Source organism: Ochotona curzoniae, unplaced genomic scaffold (genome assembly GCF_017591425.1).
Source record: "Ochotona curzoniae isolate NIBS_2020 unplaced genomic scaffold, NIBS_Ocur_1.0 contig_908, whole genome shotgun sequence".
In the NCBI taxonomy this organism is placed as follows: domain Eukaryota; kingdom Metazoa; phylum Chordata; class Mammalia; order Lagomorpha; family Ochotonidae; genus Ochotona; species Ochotona curzoniae.
The window spans coordinates 10,161,842-10,180,631 of NW_024466607.1; the positions used below are offsets into that span (position 1 = coordinate 10,161,842).

Sequence of the window (18,790 nt, forward strand, 5' to 3'; positions counted from 1 at the left end):
GTGCGGAATTTTCTAAGTGTCTGGATCACATCATACAGTGACAAGTGAGATCTACTCATACTTCTGTGTGAGGGGCCACACACACAGAAAGTACATCTGTGTTCACTCAAGCACACATGTGGTCCCGTGATCTAGTATGACCCTGCCATATACACACATCTAAGTAAATAACTCAGATAAAGCTCAACTCCACATGATTCCTAACCCAGTACAGTGGATGTCATGCTTAAGCCTGGGAAAGCATTTCTGCAGCCAGAGCAGCAGCTCATCTAGGAAGCTTACCCGTCCTTTGAGAGTTAAATATCCAGATGGATTTCAGCAAGATGACTAAACGTTTTTCAGTACAGATGAACACCAAAGGACTGATTGTGGCATAGCTGTGGGCCATGATAATGTAGACACGATAAAAAGTAGGGTTGGTGTTCCAAATGACTCTAGAGAAAGAGAAAATGCATTCCAGGATGGACATGACCGTGAAGACGCCCATGAGCAGCAGGATGGTGCGGGTGGCCCTCAGCTCTGGGGAGGCTTGTGGAGAAAGGCTGGTGCTGTGAAGGTGTCGGGACTGCCTCTTATGCCTGCACAGGAGAGTCACCATGTAGCCACTGGAGAGCACCATGAGCCCTATGAGGGGGACTTCTCTCAAAGTCACCAACATTGAAAATATCTGTCTGAAGAAGTCGCTCATGGGCCAATGAGAGCAGAATTCACCGAGGAACAGTGCATTGTCTGAGGTCCCATTGGAGATTGCCATGGTGGTGTATGTGAGGTGACTGCTGACAGCCATATAGAAGACCCACAGGAGAACGAGAGAGCCTAGGCTGTGACCAGAGTGTGTCTGTTTGAACTTGGCCAACCAGGAGCTCCTGGGGCTGAGGGTGATGGCCTGGAGGACACTGAGCAGGCAGGTGATACACAGCGAGAAGCCCCGCAGCACCCGGTACATGTAGATAACTGCTTTACATGTCATATCATCCAAGATGCCCCAGGACCCAAACAGGTCTGTGGCCATGAACCCCGAAATAACCAGTATCACCAGGTGAGTGAGGGCCAGGAGCGCTATGGGTAGGTCTGTGGGCCTGGGTCTGTGCTGTAGTAAGAGTTTGAGGATGTGGGAGAAAAGAAGGAAGGCATTGGCTGAGATCCCAATGCCGATTTCAGTGTAATAGGTATATCTCATTTAAGTGGTTTGATATAGTTTGCTTTGCTCTTTTTATTCACATTATAGGCGAAAGAAGCATATATATATATATATCTGAGGAGAAAATGAGGAATAATCTTTCGTTACAAATATTGGAACCTTCATTTCTCTCCACCCACACCACCAATGGACGCCCAAGTTCCCCTCCACCACAAAGAGGCCCCCTCTGTTTTGTCATGACTGCATTGTGCATAGCGTCTTTGATCTCCAGTCTCGATAAGCTTTCCTCCACATTGAAAGCTACCACAGGTCCAGGACCCTACTCAGGACGCCTGCATCCCCTGTCAGGGCCTACTCTCCTGCAATATGCACAACCCTGAGAGGGACCTGGTTCCTCGAGATACTGTGTGGGAGTGTGGGTGAAGTCTACATACCAAGCATAGAATTAGATCTGAAACACAATGGCATCTTAGAAATATTTTTTGTTAAGCAGGTCCTTATGTGTATGATAGAAGAGACTTTAAGTTTATTCTTTTAATAGTTGGTCAACTCTGCCTAAGGGAGAAACGATGTTAAAAATTACAATAACGGAATATTGTAACACCTTTACTTAGGGAACTCCTTTGTCATTTTGGGTCTTTTCTCTGACTTTCCCAAGCTGTTCCCACCCCATACCAGCTTTGATCGCATGTCAGAAGCTGTAGCCTAGGAGCAGAGCCCAGGGATCAGCTCTCAGCAGAACATGTGGGTAGGAAGTAGGACCACACACATAAAAGTTTCAGGTTCACCCAACATTAAAGTTTAATTAAAGCCCAGAAAATCAATTCATTCCCCCAACAGATCTCCATAGGAGCCCAAACTTTCATCTCCCAAAGGTAAACAATATCTCTATAGCTTTATGAGACCCAGTGCAAAAATTATAATGTACTTTAGCCCAGGGGCTGGTATATGTCCTCTGGAAAACACAGCTTTGGTTCAATTCCATTCTGATATAGGAGAAGCGTAACATATAAAATGGATCCCAATTGCATAGAGACAAAGAAACAGCATTTAACAGTGGGAGGTGTTGGGAGAGATGGTTCGTGGATCCTTAGACCACGGGCTCTGTAGGAAAAGAAACTAAGAGGAAGCAGGAGTGATGGGACTGACATTGTGGCAAGGGGGGTTAGGCTGCTGCCTAGAATGCCGGCATCCCATGTGGGTGCTATTTCATACCCTGGCTGCTCCACTTGTGATCCAGTTCTCTGCTACCGTGGCCCAAGTGTTGAGGCCTGTGCTCTCTCTGTAGCTCTGCCATTCAGATAAAGAAATCTTTGAAAGGAAAAAAAGTAAAGGAAGCTGCAATGTTAGTCATGTACCCGGGATACCATTTCAGGTAGTATCAGAGAATTGGATTTTCCTAAAAGGAAAAATTCTCTAGCGGTTTAAACATAAATAAATAAATAAATAAATACCAGCTTATCTTTCTCGCAAGCAGTGGTCAGGCAAGGTGAGGTGACTTCGTTCTCCCATTCAGCATACGTGGGTCTGCCCCTTGGAAGATGAGAAGAAGGCGCCCTAGCAATACGCGCACGTCTTATGTGCAGAAGAGGGGAACCTCCCCTGAGAGTTCTTCCTTTGTGGGAAAGTCAATCAACACAGCTGCAGTGGAACACAGTCGAAAAATCCCTTTAAATCTAGGAATACATCACGTGCTCTGGTGCCCCCACTGCCGGGGATAGATCTGGAAGACAGGAAACCATCATGTCAAAGACCACCTGACCCTGCACCCCCTCGAGAGGCCAGGGGGATGGGAGGGGGAAATGGAGGAAGTTAGGGTGCCAAATCAGAGTCAGCTTGAGGGACTCAGGCCCTGGGGTCACACAGCAGAGGGGGCTGACTACGGCTCGTTCTGCCCCGATATATGTATCATGAGCAAATGGAAGAGGGATGTCCTGAGACGCCGTCACAGCATCGTGTCAAGGACCTGATGTGCTTGGCGCGCGCTGCTTTAAAGTCATCTGTACCCTATAAGATTGAATCGACACATTTAAAAATGTGTAAATAAAATATTTTATGAGAAAAATAATAATAAAAAAGAAAAACATTAATCAAAGAACAGTTGTTTTCCATGCAATATGGGTCCATGTGATCAGCAGCATATTGCCCTAAATGGTATTCTTGTCTTCAATGTCATTAAAGATGGCACATGCCTAGTTTTGTATACTTTCTCCTATAAATAAAATATGCAGACTGATGGAATTTGTAACTCCTTAGGAAGAAAAGTACTGTTGTGACAATATGGGAAAAATCAGTCAGGGGGTAAAAATTGGGGGGAGGGGAATCCCAGACTATACAGACTTATATAATCAATTTCAAAAATTAAAATTAAAAAATAAAATATGCACTAATTAGAAGAATCACTTTAAACAGATGCACATTAGTTCATGAATGACATAGTTCTGAAACTTTCTATTATGTCATCTCTGCAAAGTCTTTAATTTAGTCTGATTTGATTTTTTAAGACTCGTGCACATAGTGATGTAAACTCCCTGGGCAGCTTGCTGTGGGCATGAATGAATCAGGGGTGTCTGACTGCGTATGTTCAGCATCCCTTGAAAAAAAGCAAGGTGACGCTTTGTCACCATCCTTGCATTTGGAATCATCTACCTGCAGGAGCACAAGCTGCAGAGTGACATCATTCATTAAAAAGCTGTGAGCTTCACACTGGGAGAAGAGCAGGTGACAAGAGCGTACACTCACTTTCTCCTCCGGATACCCAGGTGATTGTTTAATCACCCAAGACCACAGCAAGCATGGAGAACTCGGTCATGAAATGGGGAGAAAATAACAGAATGCGTCATAAAACCAGGAGCTACAACTTACCGTTCCCTCATCGCATGCACCTGCCTGAGTGATGCTTAGATTGTCACAAGATAACATAGTATGTAATTGAGTTAGTGCTGCAGCAAGCTCCGAAAGGGCATCTTAGTAAGAGAAAAAAGAAAAGAAAAATAGAAACCTAAGCTAATTATTACCTGGGGAAAATCCTCTATTTTTCTGTACCCGGAATTGAAAGGGCTGAGCACCTTAGAAGCAGCCCTCCCCAATGCTTTTCACAAAGATCCCCCCTCTGGGCTAAGCATGGCAGACACAGCCGATGTCTCCTCTGCAGCTTCCACCCCACTCACCACTGCCCCGTGTCCCCTCGGTCCCTGCCCGTCTGTGCATTGAAGAGCCACTCACCAGGCAGGCGTGTGTAGAGGATTCCACGCACCTGAGAAGCACCTGAGCACTTTAAGGGAGGGCCATGCTGAGCTCATCTCTCTGCGGATGTCATGTTGGTGTCTGCACAGAGCTGACATGACCTCGCCTGGGAGCACAGAACATGGAGTCCCCAGTGGGCATGTCACCTGTCTCCATGTCTCTCTTATCTCCTGGATAATTACCATCTGGGGAGGTCCGAGCTCAAAACTTTGCCTGAGTGAGAGGGTCAGCAGGGGCCAACCCCGTCATTCTGACTGTGAGGTCATGTTAGTCCCCCCACACTCCACGCTGTACAGTGGCCCATGGGACTCCAAGGTCCTCTTCCCACAGTGAGGACCCCTTCCCCTCGTGTCCACTCTCTCCTGGAACACCTGCTCCCTGGGTGTTGCTGGCCCTATTCCCGTGCTCTCAGGTTCAAGGTCCGCTCTGTGACTCTGATTGAAAAGTAGATTTAATAAAAATAAAATGAAAAGGAGGCAGAGAGAGATTTTCCATCTACTGGTGTACTCCCCAAATGGTCATAATTGACCAGGGCTGGGCCAGGCTGAAGCTGAGGGCCCAGGGCTTCATCCAGGTCTCGCACGTGAGCAGCATCTTCTGCTGCTTTTTCTAGAGACATTAGCAGGGAAGGTGGAGCAGGTGGGACATGAACTCGCACTCAGTCGACCTCTCAGGGGCAGCTTAACCCACTGTGCCCCTGACATCCTTTGTGTTTGCCATGTCTGTCAGGCATCGATGTCACAGCAGGGCTAATTATTTCCAGGAATGATTAGAAGGGACTCTTCTCTTTCAGTGCTTGGGAAGGATTGGTGTAGGTTCTGCTTTAAGTGTTTGGTAGAATTCATCCATGAGGCCCTCAAGTCCAGGGCTGGTCACCAAGGGGAGGGTTTTGGCAAACAACCGAATCTCCTTGCTGGTTTTCATCTGCAGATCTCCCATTGCCATGTGACTGGTCGTGGCTGGTGTGCTGTTTCTAGACTTCTGTCCGCGTCCCTGTGCTTGTGTGACCAGTGCTGTGTGGTTGTGGCTGTTCCTCCTCCTTGCCCTTTGCTCTTGGGGTGGCACCAGTCCCCACGTCCTCTCCTTCTGCTGGACTCTTCTCGCTTTCTTTCCTGAGTTGATCTGCTTTGTAGATGACACATTTAAGTCCTGTTTCCAAGATCCCTTTGTGTTTGCTGATTTTCTCTGTTCTGTAAATCTGTGTTCTAGCTGTTGGTTTCTTCCTTTTGTGTGGGCTAGGTTAATATGTTCTGTTTGTCTGAGTCCTTCATTTGTAATGTTGGGTTGTTGCTACAGCCTCTTTCTTCTTCCTTCACTTGCGCATCTATAACTGTAAATGTGTGCCTTTGCACTGCTTCCCTGCAACCCCAGGTTCTGCTGTGCTGTGTTGCTATTTTTCCTCTTGTCTCTGTGCATTTATTTTAAGGTTGATGTATCAGAGAGGTAGACAGAGCGAGGCCAGCCATTGCTCCCATTTGCCCTGTCACTCCCCAGATGCCAGCACAGCCAGGGTCGGGCCAGGACTCTCCCGGGTTTGGAGGCAAGAACTGAGATCTCCTACTGGCATGACAGGGCCCAGCTGCTCGGGCCATCCTGTTGCCTCCCAGACTCCACACTGGTGGCAGGTGGAACTGTGGGAGGTGGAACCAGGAGCCAGTCCAGGTCCTGACACGGGATGCGGGCACCCCACCTGGCGTCTGCCTGCCAGGCCAGGCACCCGCCCACCTAGAGGGCGTCTAATGGTCCTTGCGATTTGTCCTCTGGCCTTGCGGTCCTATAGGAGCATGCCGTATCCTTTCCACCACTTTGTGAATGTTCCAGTTTTCATGCTGCGGTTGATTTCCCACTGCCTCCCTGTGTGGACGAGGAAGACACCGTCCATTGGGGGCCACGCCTGCTGCCCTAGTCCTGTGAGATGCCGGGCTGGGGGTGGGGGTCTGCTTTCCCTGTCTGCTACTTCCTACTGTTGTTTTTTTTTAGTTTACTGTCATCATCAAAATTGATTTTTTTATCTAGCAGTTTTTAATATTTCAGCATGAATACTTTGTAAATATTATTCACATACACATACTGTCTTTGCTGCTGTTTTGTTGATCTGTTATTTCCCTGTTTTGATTATTTTGTTCTGTTTTTCTACTGTTTATTTTCCTCTTTTGTTGTTGTTTATATTTTATGCACTTCCAGTTCTTGGCTTGACATCTTTTATTCCTAGATTTTATTTCCCCTCGTGTTTAATGTTGTTATTTGAACAGCATGATCGACTTAATTAGGACTCTTAGTGTAGTTAATAGAGCTGGTGTCATTTTACTTTTCTTCATGGTTTTCCTCCCTATTTGTGTTTCCTCATTTACTGTTTTTTATTATTATTTTCCACGATACAGTTGTGTAGGTACAAGGGTTCTTTCCCCCCCTCCTCTTCCTCCCTGTTTCCCTCCCACCATCTCCCCACCATCTTCCCCTGAATTATCACAGTGCTATAGTCCCTCCCTAACAGTTACAAGCTTAACTTTCCACTACTGAAACGCATCCTGGCATGGTAGGTACAGCAAAGGTAGGAACTCTGGTGTCGTACTGTGCAGTTGCCGTGGGAGCAGAGAGGCGGCTGCACGCTGCCTTTACTTCCGGGTATGCTAGTCTCCATCATGCAGTTCACCTGTGAGAACGCATGTCCCTACTTAACTACTTACATCTGTTAATCTTGTGCTTTGCATAAAGGATGCCTTAGAGCAGAGAACCTGGTATCTGTCTTTTGGGGGTTGGCTTATTTCACTGAGCATAATGGTCTCCAGTTGGGACCATTTTATTGCAAACTGTAGGGTTTCATTCTTTCTCTGGCCGAGTAGTATTCCGTAGAGTAGCTGTACCACTGTTTCTTACCCATTCCTCTTTCAACAGGCATCTGTTTTCAGGTTTTCACTATTGTGAGCTGTGCTGCTATAAATAGTTGCAGGTCGCGTTTTTGGTTCGTTCATACAGGAACGTTACCTGTTAGTAACATCAGCACAGTGAGTGTTGGTCATCTTCATTTTTTGTCAGAATTGTCCTGAGTGACTAGACAGTGTGACCAGCGGCTGGGGCTCCCTCTGGGAGGAGTCCTCCAAGGACCCCAGGTCCTCAGGACCATCAGCCACCGCGGCCAGTGGAGTAGCATGCCTGTCAGGTGGCTGCAGTTAATTGTTTACAGCCTGAGCAGTCAAGTGGCCACAGGCCGTTGTGCAGCCAGCCCAGGGTTGTGATAGAACCGTGTTGGTGAGATCTGTGGGTCCCAGTGCAGGTGCTTGATCCGGGTCCAGGGCCCCCCAGGGAATTTTATTTAACACGGTGGGCTTCCTCTCTGGCAATTTTTTTCTTCATTGAGAGATGGATTAAGCAACATCTTCATCAAATTGGGAACACCTGGTGCAGGTCCTGAGTTCCGGCCTGGGTTCCTGACTGTTGACCTTCAGTCACTGCTTCGGGCGCTTGGCCAGAGCAAGGGCTGCTTAGAGCTGGGCGCAGGACGCAGCCTTGGGGCGTGTCCTGGGCCCGCACCTCCTGTGCCATGGGCCAGGATGACTTGGCGGCCCCAGGGACGTCTGTGAGTGAGGGTCTCTCTGGCCCAGCCTGGGAGTCCCGGCCCGCGCGGGGATCCGTCCTCCGGTTGGGCGGCGCGGGCGAGCCAATCAGTCCCGGGCTCGGGTGAGCTGGTGAGGAGGAAGGGCGAGCTCGGGGCTCGCTCCCGGCGCCTGCAAGTCGCGGTTCCCCCACCTTGGCGTCAGAACCCCAGATTCTGTGGCTCCCCGATCCCGGAGCTCGCCCGCAGCGGCTGCCTGCGCTCTGGGTCGCTGTGGCCCACGCCACGCTCCTGGCTCTCCTGGATACCCACTTGCAGGACCGGCCTCCTGGGACTCGGTAGCTCCCCTCGCCAACTCGTCAACAGGTGAGCCACATCCCTGGCGACCCCTGCCTCCTGCACTCTGTACTGTGGGTCTGGCTCGCTGGGGAACCGCGCCCAGGAGGGCACACAAGCAGACCGGTGCGTGGAGCACCTGGGGCAACTTGCTGGGGGCTCTGAGGCGGAGAGGCTGGGCCGGGTTCTTGCGAGTCGGGAAGCTGCCCAGGGCTAAGGCCGCCAGCTCCGAGGGTGAGGTGAGCCGGCAGCGTCTCTGCGCCTGCCTTGGGATTAGAACTGCCTGCTGGTTGAGTCCGGCTCTGCCCTCTTAGGGAGTCAGGTGTTAACGTTCTGGGTTATTCTGTACTGACCCTGGGAGCAATCTGGTCAGAAGTGAGGAGGCTAAGGACTGTATCCCAGGGCAAAAACCATGGGGCGGGTGGGGGTGTCTCAATGTAGACAGTTGGAGAGGGACCAGGAGGCTGAGGGGCCTGCAGGGCCCCTGTGTGAGCCCGGGCTGGGGTCTTCCTGGCCTGGGCCTCTGCTCCTCCCTTTGTGCCTGGGCTGCAGGGAGAGGCGCGGCTCGCTCGCGGCCTGGGGCGGTGTGAGCGCCTGGAGCAGCCAAGTGGTGCAGTGTGAGCTCCCGGATACGGAGTACAGGACCAAGAGTTCTGAGGCCTGTGGTTTTGGTAATGGCGTTTCTGCACTGGTCGGCGTCAGGTGTGCCTGCTGCACACTGAATGGACATAGCAATGGTCTGTGGCCCCATCTCCAGTCCGCCAGCCAGGAAAGAGGCTCATGGGGAGCAGGGCTGGGAGCGCTTTAGGCTGGCCTCTTCCCCTCCCAGCGTTCTTGCTGCAGTCTGAATATTTGTGGAGATGCAAAATGAAACCAAATTCTGTTACCTGCTCATTCACTTCCATATTGGTAGTTTTGTTGCCAAAAGCATTTTAGGACTATTCTGCATTATAAAGTGGTTTTCTTTCTTTTTAAAAATTTTTGGAGTGATTACTGGCTATTTTTACTGCTTAGAGGTTTTAAGAACCAGCCTTAAACTCATCTTGAACTGTTTACTGGAAAGACTGGTTACCCGAGTCTTCTGTGCACTGACAATGCTGACAGGTGTTTCAAGGTGTTTGCTCAGGGTGTTAGGGGTGCGGCTGCACCAGGTTCTGGGCGCATGCGCATTAGTACACCTGCGCGTTGGTGCCCACACTTGGGGCTCCAGGAGGGTGGGGGATCGGTTCTGGGGTGTGAGATAGGTTCTGGGGCAGGACGGAGGATCCGCTCCACCTGCGGAGGGAGAGGAAAGGACTGAAGCCCCGCCGCCTGGCTCATCTCCCTCTGCCCCCACTCTCCGTAACCCCCTACCAGCCCGAATGACTGCACAGCCTCTGTTACCTGAGGTGAAGGACTTAGCTCAGCACCCAGCCCGCCAGCCTCCACCCCTGCCCTCCATTCTGTGTCCTCTCTCCCTGCCATGACCTGCCTACCGTGTGTGGTTAATCTGCAACTCAAATCTACAACACCGGTTCAAATCCTGACGTCTGTGGCCTTCCGTTCCCTCCTGCCCTTGACTCCATTCGTGAGATTCTAGAACTGAGTCTTTTCCCCCAAATTTAGTCTCCTCTCTTGATCCATCTGGTCTCCCACATGGTTGGCAGTAGCACACATACTTGGGCCCTCCTCTCTTGCTTTCCTGAGTGTATTAGCAGGGAGGTGGCTGGAAAGGGGACAGTCGGGCACTCAAGTCAGTTCTGTGATAATGGGAGGCGAGCATCAAGCAGTGGCATAGCTCACTGTGCTGCAGTGCTGGCCCCCACTTCTGCTCTGTCTGAGCTCTGCAGAGTCCGGGTTCCCTGTCAGCTGAGGAGCCAGACAGAAAAAACAATGTAGGAAAAGCACAGCTATCCATTCATTGCCTAATTTCCCCACATTAGGATTTTTAGTCATCTGGAATATTATGGGCTTGATTCCACTGTGATTAAGAACGTGTTGATAGCGATTATTATCTTCTGTAATTTTCGACTTGTCAGACTTGAGCAATCTTAGAAGATATTTTATTGGTGGACTTCAAAAGAATGAAAATTCTCTGACAACTGAATCAAGACCTTGGTTCATTACAGGGCTTTTTTTGTTTGTTTTTTCTGTATCTTCAGTTCTTCCTCACCAGCCTTACTTTCCTGTTCATGAGGGGCTGTGCCAAAGCCCAAGGCTTGGATGGTAAAGTGTTGGTTTCTTCTTAGTTTCAGTTAAGTTTAAAATTGTACTTTTCTTGAAACTTTCAGCACTTGATGGTGCTTTTTTTTAGCCCTAACCATACGCTTTACCCAAAATGTTATTTTGACTGCAATATATAAAAAGTTTTCCAATTTGGAGTTACCTTTTTCTTTTTAAAAACTGTCTATTTGCAGAACATCAAATATAGAAAAAGAGATCTTCTATCCACTGATAGGCGGTAGTGGCAGGTTCTAGTCCAGGCCAAAGTCAGGAGCCAGGGACTGCATCCAGGTCTCCCACATGGGTGGAAGGGGCCCAAGTCCTTGGGTCGTCCCCTTCTGAGCTCCCAGGGGCATCAGCAGGGAGCTGGAGCAGAAGCAGGGCCGCTTGCATAGTTTGCAGACATTTTCTCCCATTCTGTTAACTGCCTCCTCATCTTGTTGATGGTTTCCTCTGTGGTCCAGAAGCGCCTTAGCTTGGTTTAATGCCATTGGCTCATTTTGGTTTTGGTTGCTTGTGCTTTTGGGATACGTTCCAAGAAGTCTTTGCCTTTGTGTCTGTCTTGCAAAGATCATTTGTATTTTCCTCTAGCAATTTTATGGTCTCAGATCACAGCTCTAGATCCTTGATCCATTTAGTGTTGATTTTGTAAAAGGTGCAAGGTGGGTCAGAGGGAGGTGTCTTGTTTCGTGCTTTGCGCATGTAGATCCAGTTTTCCCAGCACCATTTGTTGCCGAGATTATCCTTTCTCCCTGGATTGCATTTGGTTTGCTTCTCAAGCTGGGCCTGGCTCGGTAGCCTAGCAGTTGGAGTCGTCGCCTTGCACACACCAGAATCACATATGGACACCAATTTAATCCTGGCAGCCCTGCTTTTCATCCAGCTCCCTGCTTGTGGCCTGGGAAGGCAGTTGAGGATGGCCCAAAGCCTTGGGACCCTGCACCCATGTGGGAGACCTGGAGGAGGCTCCTGGTTCTTGGTTTCAGACTGGTGCAGCTCCGGCTGCTGCAGCCGCTTGGGGGGTGAAACAATGGGCAGAGGATCTTCCTGTCTCTCCTCCTCCGTATATCTGACTTTCTAATATAAACTTTTTAAAAGTGGTTGGATATAGATATGGGGGTTCATTTCTGGGATTTCCGTTTTGTTCCACTGATCTTCAGGTGTGTTTTTGCACCAGTACCAGGATGTCTGATCAGTTCTGCCTGTGTTGACGTCTGGTATTGTGATGGCACCAGCTCTGTTTTTGCTGTTTAAGATTGCTTTTGTTATTCAGGGTCTCTTGTGTTTCTGTACATATTTTAGCACCTTTTTTTTTCTATGAGAAGAATGCTGAAGGTGTTTTTGATTGGGATCGCATTGAATCTCTATGTAGTTTTTGGTAAACTGACATCTGACAATATTAACCATACCAGTTCATGAACGTGGGAAATTTTCCTATGTTTTGACATCTTCAATTTTCTTTTAATGCTTTGTAATTTTCTTGTTTTTAAAATAAAGATTTATTTTTATTGGAAGGATAGATCTATAGAGTAAAGAGAAAGATCTTCTGTCTGCTGGTTCATCCCCCAAATGGCTGCAAAGGCTGGAGCTGAGCCAATGTGAAACCAGGAGCCACAAAGTTCTTCCGGGTCTCCCACATTGGTGCAGGATCTTAAAGACTTGAACCATCCCCTGCAGCTTTCCCAGGCCACAGGCTGAGGGCTGGATGGGAAGCGGAGCAGCTTGGACACGAGCCATTGCTTAGATGGGACGCTGGCGCTTGAAGGTGGAGGATTAGCTTGTTGAGCCACTATTATACAAGGAACTGACCTGCAAGTTCTTCCTCAGTCATGGAACTGTTTGTGTACACAAAGGCCATTGATTTTTGTGTGTTGAGACCTTACCAAACTCTCGTGAGTTCCAATAGTCTCTAGGTAGAGTCTCGGTTCCCCCATGTAGAGGATCATGTCAGCTGCCAGCAGGAATAGCTCGGCTTCCTCCTTTCCAGTTTGCATCCATTTGATTTCTTTGTCTTGCCCAAAGGTTTGGCTATAACTTCCTGGACTGTGCTGGATGGCAGTGTGAGAGTTCTGGGTCTCAGTGGAAAAGCCTGCACCTGCTCCCCATTGGATATAATGTTGACGTTGGGATTTTTAGGTGTCACCTTAATTGTTGGAGGAATGTTCCTGCTCCCCAGTTTGCTTGAGGTTTTCTGCATGAAAGGATGCTGAGTTTTATCACATGCTTTCTCTGTATCTACCGAGATAATCAGAAGATTTTTATTTTTCAGCTTGTTAATGTGTCACATTTACTGATTTGCACATATTGAAGCGTCCCTGCATGCCAGGGATAAAGCTCACTTGGTTTGGGTGAATGATCTTGCTGAGGTGTTGCCGGATTTGATTAGCTAGTATTTTGGAGGATTTTTGCATCTATGTTCATCAGGGATATTGGTCCGTAGTTTTCTTTGTTGTATCTTTTTCTGGTTTGGGAATGAAGGTGATGCTGGCCTCACAGAAGCAGCTTGGGGGATTTCCTCCCTTTCGGTTGGTTTGGATGGTTTGAGGAGAATTGGAGTGAGTTCTTGGAAAGCTTGGTAGAAGTCAGCAGTGAAGCTCTCTTCCCGGGCCTGCCTTTGTTAGAAGGGTCTTCATTGCTGACTCAGTCTTTGTTATTGATCTATTTAAGTTTTCTGTGTCATCAGGACTCAATTTAGGTAGCTGGTCCATGTCCAAAAGTCTATCCATTTTTTTCTAGATTTTCAAGTTTGTTGGCATATACCTGTTTGTATTAATTTCTGATGATTCTTTGCATACCTGAGTTATTGGTTGTTATATTTTCCTTTTCATCTCTGAATTTACTGATTTGGGTTTTCTCTGCTTTGTTTTTTAATTAGTTGGGCTAGTGGTGTATTTGTTAATTTTTTTCAAAAAACAACTCTTCACTGATCTTACGTTTTGAGGGGTTCAATTTTTGTTTGTTATCTGATTGTAATTATTTCTGCTAACTTGTGGTTTGGTTTGTTGTTTTTTGGTTCCTTGAGATGCATTGATAGATTATCTGATGCCTTTTGGATTTCTTGATAGTTGCTATAAACTGCCCTCTTGCTTGGCTTTTGCCATCTCCTATGCATTCCGGTATGTTGTTTAGTGTCTTCATTCGTTCCCAGGAACTTTCCGACTTCCCTTTTGATATCTTCCGTGATCCACTGTTCACTCAGTAACTTGTTGTTCATTCCCTATGAGTAATTGTTAGGGTTCCTTCAGTGTTGATTTCCGGCTTCATTCCTTGGTGGTCAGAAAAGATGCCTGGTATGATTTCAATGATTTTGAATTTCCTGAGGCTTGCTCTAATGGCTCAGCATGGGGCTGTCCTAGAGCAGACTCCGTGAACTGATGAAAAGACTGTGTGTTCTGTGTTTTTAGGATAGAATGTTCTGTTGGTGATGATTAGGTCTGTTTGGTCCATCGTAGAGACTAGCTTGTTGTTACCTTGTTAATTTTCTGCCTATTCAATCTGTCCAATGATGAAAGTGGGGATTTGAGCCCCCATTATTACTATATGGGGTCTGTGTGTCCCTTCAGATCTATTAACATTTGTTTTAAATACCCAGATGCCCTGGCACTGGGTGCATATACCTTTACTATAATCACTTCTTCTTTGTTGTTAAATCAATCCCTTGATCGTTGTGTAATGTCTTCATGTCTTTAATAGTTTTTATGTTAAAGTCTACTTTGTCTGATATTAGAATAACTACACCTGTTCTTTTTTTCTCATGGAATATATTTGTCCATCCTTTTCATTTTCAGCCTATTTTTGTTGGTGAGGTCTGTTATTGTAGGCAGCAAATAGATGGATCCATTCAGCCAGTCTGTATCTTTTGATTGGAGACTTTAGGCTGTTTGTATACAGTATTATTATTGAAAGGTAACAACTTGGTCCTGTCACTTTCCCGTAAATATTGTTTAACTTTCCTTTGTACTTTTAGCAGAAGATTTTCTACCATCACATTCTTTTGTTGTGTGATTATTCATCTCTCTCTGAGTAGCACATCCTTAAGCATCATTCATAAGGCTGGAGGGGTGGTGGTGACGTCTTTTGGTTTGTATGTTTTAGAAGGTCTTTATTTTGCCTTTGTGTATAAATAAGAGCTTTACTGGATGTAGTTTTGAGGGGTTGCAGTTTGTTTTAGGACCTGGACTATGTCTTTCCACTCTCTCCTAGCTTGCAGTGTTTCTGATGAGAAATCAGCTGTTATTCTAAGCGGGGAGCCTGCGCGAGTAGCCTGGCTTTTCTCTGTGCACGCTGCAGACTCTTTCTTCCTGATTGGCTGTTGGACGTTTGACTCTAATGTGCTGTGACGGTCATTTCTGATTATGCCTGTTGGGGTTCTGTGTGCTTCCTGTGCCTGGATGCCCCCTTCTTCCTCCACACTAGCTAAGTTTTCTGCCCTTGTTTCACTTCTGGTGGATTCTTTGTTTCCACACCTTGAGGAACTCCTCAGGTATGTATGTGTGATCGCTTGATAATGTCTTGAACGCTGTTTTGAGGCATTCTGATTTTTTTTTCTTCTTTGTCCAGCTGAGATAATTCCAAGATTTTGTCCTCTGTCTCAGATATTCTTGTTTCTGCTTCCCCAAGCATGTTGTTGAGGCTTGTCACCGTATTTTCTGTTTGGTGTGTTGGGTTTTTCCTTTCTGATGTTTGTTTGATTTCTCCGCTGAACCTCAATCTCGTTGCAGAATCTGTCCTCCGTGTCATGTATGGATTTCTTTATCTCGATCATTTGTTCCTGTGCATTTCATAATCCTGTGATCACTGTTATTTGTTTTCAGGCATTTTATTGTCTCTTCATCTTCACATCCTTGTGGAGAATCATAATGTTTTCCTTGCAGCTACTGTGCCCTCCTCGACTTGAAAATGGTGCTGGCTCCTCCTTAGTCTGGGCGCCTGGCGTGAGGCACAGGGGAGAGAGATGAGATCTCACCCCACGCAGACCTAGTGACACTCTAACCCCCTTCCACCCAGCCTCTTGCTCTGTTGGAGTATTCCAGAACCCCTGGTTTTTCAACTCAAGCTCCTAAGACTCCTCCTCAACCACTCCTCCTTCACTGCCCCATGGCAATCACTGGTAATTCCTATTTAATTCCAGGTGTCACATCAGCCCCTTTTTTCTTTCCTGTCTCTACTCTGGCCACTCATCTGGGGGAGGTTACTAGTGCAGTGTCTGCTGCCTGGCCTGCTGTGACTCCAGCTTGTCTGCAAATGTCTCTTTGTGTCCCCTGTCTGACCCCTCTCTCTTAACTGAGAAATTCTTCCTTGTTGGGAAAAATCTGGCTGGTGTGTCCCCCTCATTTGTTTTCTTTGCCTTCCACCTTTGCCACCTTCTCCTGCCCCCCGCCGGGATGTGGCTTTGCTCACTTGTGCATGCCTTCCTTGTTTGGCCTTTACTCCTAATAACTTCTGAAAGGAAAGAGAAGGAGACAGGACCTGCTGGCATTGGCCAGAGCATCCCAACCAGGGGGACAATTTCTATTCCGCATGCCATCTGCTTGGTTTTCAGTGATGGAAAAAGACGGTGTCAGAGTTGACCCTTAGTGTGGTCTCAGGACTGGGCACCACCCCCCAACACTTAGCTGGTGCCCCCGCCTCTCTGCCATTCTCTGGAGCTTACTTTCTTTCCCTCGTGTCCTTCTCCCACTCCGATTTTGGCCCTCTCCAAACCAGGTTCCTGCCTGGCTGAGCTGTGCAGCCACAGCTGCCTGACCTCTCTCCCCTTTGCCCTGACCCTCCGCTGCTCTGCAGCTTGCCATGGCTGTCCAGTGCCTTGGGGGAGCAGGCACAGACTTCCAGGTTGGACCCCAAAGGCCTTTCCCATTGTGCTCCCCTAGGCTCCCGGCTGCTGCAGCTCCCACCTTCCCACCCTGGTGGCTTCCCTGTCCTGGAGACACCAGGTCTTCCTCCCATGGGGCCTGCCTTGGGCAGCTGGCTGACCCGCAGGTGTCTCAGCCTGTGCCCTGTCCGTCCTTCATGCACTGTGGCAGGTTTCACCTCTGTTCCCCCGCTGTGTTCTTGTGCCTTCTGTGACCCCCACCCATTTGGCCTCTGTGGCAATGGCCGCACACAGGCTTGGCTGCTGGCCTGGGACTCAAGGCCCCTTGCTGCTGGAGGTGAAGGCTGGGGGAGGTCACTCCCTGCTGGGGCCCAGGGCTCTGGATGTGGCCCTGGCTTAGCTGAGGACCAGCTCTGTGACCCAGGCTCCTGAGTGCCACACCCCTCACCTGCACACGGGGGACACACAGTGCCCTGTGGTGCCTTAGCCTGGGCCCTGGTGCAGACTCAGGCAATCGGTGCTGATCCTGGTGGCACAACACAGATCTGAGGACTTGGTGGAGGAAGCTGTCACCAGGGCAGAGCTAAGGGCCTCTCCCTGGCCCTGTGGGGTTCCCTGGACCCCTGCTCTGGGTGCCAGCTTCTGGGTCAACCACTCCAGGAGGTGGGGAACCTCCCTGTCCCGCCCACAGCTGTAGCTCCAGCCATGCAGTGACTGCCGCGTTGTAGGTGTTCAGTAAGGGTTTCTGACCCACTGAGTTAGCCACCCTTTCTTTGGCCTTCTGTCTTCTAGAGGAAGTGCAGGGTTTGGTTTAAGTCAGAGGAGCCTGTCTGAGTTGGGCTTGGAGAAGCCAACGCCGTCTAAACTGAGCGGGACCAGGAAGAGCCATGGAGAAGCAGGACAAGGTGGAGAAGCCCTCCAAGCACCTGCACCGACATGGTGAGTGGAGACGGGCTGTGTGGGCTGCGGGGGGCATGGCACAGAGAGCTGCAGCTCAGGGCTGTGTGTGCAGTTCCCATCGTGTGTCCTTGCCACGGGCTGCCCTGCCCATGCCACACTGCCCTGTGAGGCCCACTTTGTGTTGGGGATGCATTTTTAATTGCATTTTGTGCATCTTTCAAGTTAGAACGACCATTTCTGACTGGCAGTGGAGTGTGTGGTATCCAGAAAATGCAGTGGATACGGAAGTGGATAAAACAAGCCAGGAATAGCCCATCACTCCGTCCCCAGGAGCAATCGATGCAGCATCTTGGTTGCCGTGTTGGGGACATTTCTCTGCCTTGGTTCTGTGATTTGTTTCCTAGGGGAGGTTGTCTTGGATGCGCATTCTGCATTATGTATTTGGTGATGATTCAGATGCCTTCCTGCGTATTTTCTTCAGCATTTCCCATAGTCTTCATTTGTGCTGAGTGCAGGATCCTTCACGGGCTGACAGGAAGGTCATTCCCTCGAGCACGCCCTGGGCTTGGGAACCTGGGAACCGGGAGTCAACCGGGAGTGATTTCAGGGCCTTGTAAGCTGTGACACACTTGAAAGTTTAGTGGATGATGAACTAACTGCCTTGTTCCTCCTGGGTCCTGTGCAGGAAGCTGCTCCTGCCCGTTCCAGCAGAGGGAGCCAGTCTGCACATCCAACCCTCCCTACCTCCCTTGTTCTGTCATTGCAGTGGCTGTAGCCCCAGGAGAGGGGAGTCCAGCACACCCTGTGGACCCGGCAGGTGCTCTCCACGCCACCTGCTGCTCCCATTTAATGCTCCTGGTGAGCACTGGCCAGGGCCTGTTCCTCGCTCTGTGTTTTGCTCAGGTGCCCAGTGCTGAGGTGATGTGTACAGAATCACAGCTCCAGGATTCTGGGGGTCCAGGGTCCCTCCCTCCCCCCTCGACCATCAGTCAGCCTCCTGTGTCTGCAGTGCCTCCTGCTGGGGAGCAGTGAGCTGTCCCTGGGGCCTGTGCCAGGCTGAGGGGGCCTAGAGAAGGGGTGTGGGAGCAGTGGGGACTGGGAACCAGGGAAGGCCCCGCTGCTGCTTGGGGAGTGGCACGAAGAGAACCAAGAGGTATGTCCTTAAACAGTATTATTTTTTTATTGTTTTTGCTTTGCATTGGCGCATGAATTTAGAGAGAAGCAATAGTTTGCCAACGTCAAGTTCTCCATCCCTGATTTTGGGGTCTCCTCTTAACTCAGATTTTTTTTGTTATTTCATCATTAGTGGTTACCTGTTTCATTCCATGGGTATTGTGGGTGATTCCTGTAAGCAAATCCCTGGGTGGTGTTTGCTCAGATGGACAGCGCCCTTCAGGAACACTTCCTGAGGTGTTTGCACAGCGTGTGGGAAACGGGGCGAGGAAAGGAACCGCTGTCCCTGGGGGTTATTGCCTGTCAGGCGGCACCTGACAGGTGTGATCTCAGAAACTTCCTGGGGAATAACGGCATGCAGCTCCAGGTTAGTCTCCAAAGTACATCTATCTACGTGTCATTTTCCAGGGACACTGTGACATTTGCT

The 18,790-nt window shown here is 48.9% G+C and overlaps 1 pseudogene; it reads right to left on the bottom strand.

The window, feature by feature from the left end:
* Positions 1 to 265: 265 nt before the first annotated feature.
* Positions 266 to 18,790, bottom strand: part of LOC121165953 — a 48,515-nt pseudogene continuing 29,990 nt past the window's right edge.